Genomic DNA, 6,179 nt, shown 5'->3' on the forward strand with positions numbered 1-6,179 from the left:
TTGCAGAGAGGCACGTAATATTTGTGTTTGGCCTGAGTGCGTCTGGAACCGGCAGTGGGTAGGCGCACACGGGTCGATCTCGGGTTGATAGTGCTCTCGAAAGAAAGTAAAAGAACAAAACGCAAAGAGGATTTCCTCGTTATAATATAATATTTAATTTAGAGTGAAGGAAAATATACACTGTGGTTACAATATTACCTTGGTGTTTTAAGTGACGATGGTGATCCTTGCGATGTGTGCTGGTTGGCGGTCATTCGAGAAAGAGCCCGGTTATCCCGTTGAGGACAACCGCTAAGCCGCGAAAAAGTCCTCTGGTATTAAGGAGGAGAAAAAAAGCCACACACACAACAACCCCCACATATACGTGCATGGGTGCTGACAACCCGCACACACACGTGCATGCGTATGAAACGCATGCATGTGCATGCATGCACACAAATGCGGCGTGAGTGTGGGTGGCTGGAAATATTATTAAAACGTTAGGGAGGGGCGCCGTCAATCAGATAAAAGTTAGGCATTGGGCCTAAACATGCCGCCCCCCTTGCGGTACGCAACATCACAGTCCGCCAAGGATCACCGACAGTGAAGAAGAGAAAAAAATAAAAAACTTATAATTAATTATATCTAACTTAACATAATGCCGGACAGTCCGCCGGCTTGGCGGCACGCAAAATGGTTTGCGCAGTGTGGGAGCTTGGTTGCTGCTGCCTCGGTCATTCACCAATTTTCCCGTTATGGTGTAAGGCGTGAGCCAGGTTTGCCTAGAGCTAGGGATTGCGAAAAGAAGTAAGAAGATATACGTGTTCATATTTCTTGCCGTTTATTACAAATTCATTGGAAATTCTATGCTTGTGAATTTTGCATGAAGAAAATTCAATAAAAATAACTTATTGTAATGATACAAGCTTTTAAAACGCACACCTCCATTGTGAATTCATACAAGTGGCGAATTTTCGATAAAACGTTCACAATAGTGAACAGCGAGTGAGTATTACTATGTTTTCTGTATACAAATTTAAAGCTGATTTGAAACAAATGTGCAATTCATGGCACTTCAATTTAATAACGGCGAACACAAGAAAAAGAAACCTTTCTTCCATTCTCTGGCCCTTCGCGACAGCCGTTCTCCCTGTCAGCTATGATTTGACACGTAGGCATGGCAATGGAGGAATAGAAAGATCTTTCACTTGTACGAACTCACAATGCACACCTCTTGCGACTGTGTACAACAGAAATTCAATAAAATAAAAAGGATAAAAAGTGTAAAAATTCATGTATTTCGGTGGTTACCGAACATTTTGCTGTTAGGCCTTCGCTGTGCCCGAGAGTACCCAACCGAAGATGGTACTCTGAGCTAACAAAGGGCCAAACGTGGTGGGCAGAATCCCTGGGAGTATTATCTCGGCATATACATCTGTGCCTAGGACGAGGCGGATCGGGGCGGATGAGTAGAACTGCGGATCCGCCAGACGAAGATGTGCGTACGGGGCTGCGATGGCACTGTCGATGCTGGTTGTGGGTGTCGTGCGCCGAAAATTGGCTACGACCGCAGCATGGGTCGCAATCCTTCTGTTCTGTCCGTGTCTTCCTCGGATACGCAGCAGACATCCTGCTTGCCCGCCAATGTTGCTGGTAGGAAGTTGGAGCTCCTGGGCGAGCTCATCCGCAATCACTGTGGTGGGGGAGCATCCGTCGATTAAGGCGCGAACGAGGTGTAGCCGCCCCCCTGCTTCTATTTTCACGACCGCGGTGGGGGTGATCGCTACCGTCGGTATCATGGTGGCGGTGGCAGCTGAATGCGGGGCTAGGAGCCCTGCCCGGAAGGCGGACACGGTAGTGAGCTGCAGCGAGTTGGATCCATGACTGCGATCTCGTGGTTGATGATGGGTGTGATATCTTTGTTGCAGGCGAAGAGGCCTTGTCTCCGCTCTGCGATCGCGCGGTGGTTGTCTTCGTTGAGGGTCCTTAGTTTGCCGGCGAAGAGACCGAGTCTCCGCACGGCCGTCACGAACATGGCGATGGACTGTAGATGTGTTTTGCTGGAGCCGCTTCCTTTCATGCTGCAAAAGCGGTCTAAACGATTGGCTGCTGGTGTTGTGTTCGGGCGAAGAGACCGAGTCTCCGCTCCGGTTCGGTTGATTCGAGCTGGACGAAGAGGCCCAGTCTCCGTTCCAGCATCTGACGCATATAACGATATGGAGTCGTCAATCCGCTCACGGGGTGATTCCAGCTCCTCCTCAACTTGTACACTCCATGGCTTGGAGCGGGCTTCGTGGAGTAGCTGTTCCTCTTCATCAATCGAGGAGATGTGAAGCATCGTGTGATGTTTTTCGCCGCATTTTTTACATCGGCCTTGGCTTGGGCACGCGTTCGAGCGGTGGTCTAGAGCCAAGCAATTTCCACAGCAGCTCCCGCGGATCGCTAAGTAAAGACGCTCCTCGGGTTTTTTGGCCCGAAAGGTGGGGCACAGGCGTATGGGATGTTGCTTAAAACAAGAGCGGCATTCCGACGTATAACGCATGACGTTCTTGGCAGCGCTTCGTTGCATAGCGGCAAAGCGACCCATTTTTCTGAAAGAAATGCAATATGTTTGACTGGGTCGAGTCATTCTCGAAAATGCGGGGGCGAGTGGTCCCTAGTTGTATTATTGGGGATTTGGGAAATTTTATTAGCGCGCGCATAAGGGGAGACATCTGTCGCTGCATAAAAAAAAATATTCATATGTGGCGTGCATTATGTGCATGGCCTCTTTCCCCGCACGTTATATGCCTGGGTCTTTAGTGCCTTATTTTGTTTATTTTGTGTCACCCGGCAGCGTTTTAGTTGGCCACGGGCACACTAGTGCTGCAGAAAATGAGCATTTACGATTTTCGGTTCACACATTCTGGTGCCGAACCGGGTAGAAAGTGTATAGCATGGGTTCTTTTGAGTCGCTGTTATTTGTGTTGTTGGTGCTAAAACCCAACAACTTCCCTGCCCGCCACAAAAAAAATGTTTGTACAGCAAAATTGTATGCGATGTAAAGAAAAAAATAAAAAAAAATGTTCGTTTTGGATGAGGAGAATCATTTGTAGAATGTATCATTTTCCTCTTTTTGTATTACCTTTCGGTTATTTATGAGAGTTGTTTATTCAACCTTTCCCCAAGTACGCTTCTAGTCCGGTTTAATTGATGGCCTTTAGCAAATGGCACGGTAAGTTCTTAAAGTCAAATCGTCACAGCACTGTCGGCATAATATTTCAAAGTGTTAAAAGCGGGCAGAAGGTGCTAGTTTCATACCACACAACTCAATTTTTGAGCATTAAAGAATTTATTCAGTAACTTTAGGCAGGATGCGTATTTGGATTCATAAAATTTAAAAATTATATCACGCAACTGTGGCTCCAACTCAAGAAATAACTTAAATGAGCTAGATGAAATAACATTCTTCTGCAATTCTTGTCGATCGAATGTGGCTAATGCGCATAGACCACCATACATAGCAACATTGTTTTGTGATAGCATCTCTGGACATACGCAGTGAGCGAAGCCCGCTTGTAAAAATTTCTTAGCTGCCGATTTATATTTCTTTTTGTCTACAATTCTGCCAGACCGGCAGCGCATTTGAGACGTGTTGCGACTGCCAGGTTAGCTTCCTTTAGTCCCTCCATGGACTCAGGTATGCTTTCTGATTTGTTGATGTAACTGAGAACATGTGCCCAGTTTTGTAAATATACCGATACCTTGATCACATTGAGACGCATATTGATAACATGTTTGCCACTGGTGCAATAGTCGCGTGCTCGCGAATAACATTTCAAGGCATTGGTTAAAAACTCCACAACTCAAATAATGATCACCCAAATCATCATGAGCACGTCGTATGCTCTCTTTAATTTGATTTATAATTTTTTAAATCAGAGTTAATTCTCCAAATCGAATGTGGCTTGTTTACTTTTTGTTTCAACCCAATTGCTATCGAATGCAGGCAAGTCCAATGCATCGGCAGCAACGCCACCTGCATCAGCACCAGCTTGCGCTGCCGACTGCGCTGCCACGTCGGGTAGGAACTTGCCCGGAGCTACTTCCACCACTAGCATTTAACTCTGTTAACCTTTTGTGCAGCGATTGATACATACTATATAGGCATTCATGACATGCTTTATTGTCAGCTTGAGAGCCTCGACACGTAGTAATGGACATACATCAGCCACAAATTTTAAACGATATAAGGTCGCTAATCCCGTATAGGAATTCGCATATACTGCAAGATCGAGCGATGGATTCTCCACAGTTAGCTGGTGCTCCTCATTGTTATCATTGTCTTCAATGGGTGCGTCCACTTACATCGGTTCGAGAGCATTCTGCGCTAGTTGTACCGGCATCAGTGACATATTATTTAACGTATTTATTGAATTAATGTTGCTTAGTCTACACAAATAAGACGAATTAAAATTTTCCAACTTTTATCACAACCGATGCCTGAATTTTGCCAATCGTTTTCACACAAAAATTCATCGACACATGTCAAAGTATAGCTCATGTTCCTCAGCTGGCCAAGTGGTTCCCGTACACATTTTCCTGACTGCTTGGGAAAGTTAAAACAGTTTTAAGAGCCGTGTAAATATAAGAATTTTTTCCAAGTTGCAGGCCGAAAAGTAGTTGTTTTCATTCCGGCCCTTTTTTATGTAATTTATAAAAACAAAAAATTATTTTACACAGAAGTATTAATCTTCCTCGACTCATACGCAATTAGCTCTCTGCGACTGGCGTGCTAGCCTGTTGTTTTCCAATTGTGAACGTTTTAAAAATGTAGTCGTCACCTTCATAATACTCCCATGAACCGATTTAGGATTCCTCTATTTACTTCTACGTTCAATTAAGCCAGCTAAATGTTCAGAGCGAGTTGGTAATGAATCAATTTGTAACGGTTGTGTGCCCCTGACTACATGCCCTCATTTGGAATCACTTTTAGCACTCAAACGAGCATTATGTATTAAATTCACAATCCAACATTCTGCCTCACTTGCTTTCATGTTCAATCTATCTGCAAGCCTTCTAATCGTTTTACCTTGATGAATACGACAGACAGTCTCGAACGTGATTAGACGTTCATCTTCGACGAATTCATTTAAACAAGCAACAATGAAGAAATCATTTAAAATAACCGTTTGGCATTCATGTAATTTTAAACGTGCATCTTCGAAGTCAAAGTTTACCTACAAAGTTTACCGATAAGTATAAGATTCTTGTTGTATAACTTTGATTAGGTCTTTAAGTGCATTTCGGCGCGTGCGATTTATTATGACTGCGGTGGTTAAATAGCGCATAATGTGTGGGCAAATTGTTTGTATGGCATTAAGAGAGAGCGGCTTGTACAGGAACATGTCAATTATTAGACCACGTCCTTTTTCAAGATGTTTCCGGTAAAGGTAATCCCCTTTTTTTCCAGGGAATTGTAGTAGACGCGTATCTTTGGGAGTATATTAGTAGCCATAAGAAATTTGTAAATGCCAATACTTCACCCTCTGCTAAACATTTCGCAAATAGATAAAAGTCATGTCGGGTTGGTCATTCTTTCAGAAATTGTTTGAAGAATGCCGTACGTTAGACTTTTATTCAAAAAATGCACTATGTTGCCAATTCGTCTTAGAACTTTAGATTCCTACCTTGACTTGAACAGAAGAGGCAAGCTTTTGTGCTGTCCTGCTATACAGGGAGTATTCACCCCTTTTAATCTGAAATTTCGGAAAGTTCTTGTCCGTCAAGTATTCATGGAAGCGATCGAGGGGTTAGTGTTCCGGCTCGAGAATGTGCAAACCCACATGACTCCTTATCGATTCACAAAACATTGACCAGAAAATTAAGACTCTCTTCCTAAACCTGTTGGCATTTATAAGTTTATTATTATTATATTTTGTAAAGGGATATGAATACATATTTAAATATGGCTGTCCCTATTCCTTGGACAAAAACTTTCGTTGGCCTCATGCCTTTGGCTGAGTGCATCTGCTTTCTGGGGCAGACCGTGGGTCTGTATTAGGGTTCTGGTATCCTCGCTGGGGGAAGCGAGTGACTGTGGGAAATTTAAAATAGACAAAAGGTCGAAAGCCCTTAGATTCTGTGGCAGATCGGTTCGCCCTTCTGCGGTAGGCTTTTATGATGTCCTCGTTATGGGATAACGAGTGAGTGGGGTGGTT

General features: G+C 43.9%; 1 pseudogene; it reads right to left on the bottom strand.

Annotated features, from left to right (window-relative positions):
• Positions 1-3,273: 3,273 nt before the first annotated feature.
• On the bottom strand, positions 3,274-4,373 carry LOC137254161 (COP9 signalosome complex subunit 1b-like; annotated as a pseudogene).
• Positions 4,374-6,179: the final 1,806 nt, after the last annotated feature.

Source organism: Eurosta solidaginis, chromosome 5 (genome assembly GCF_040869045.1).
Source record: "Eurosta solidaginis isolate ZX-2024a chromosome 5, ASM4086904v1, whole genome shotgun sequence".
NCBI lineage: Eukaryota > Metazoa > Arthropoda > Insecta > Diptera > Tephritidae > Eurosta > Eurosta solidaginis.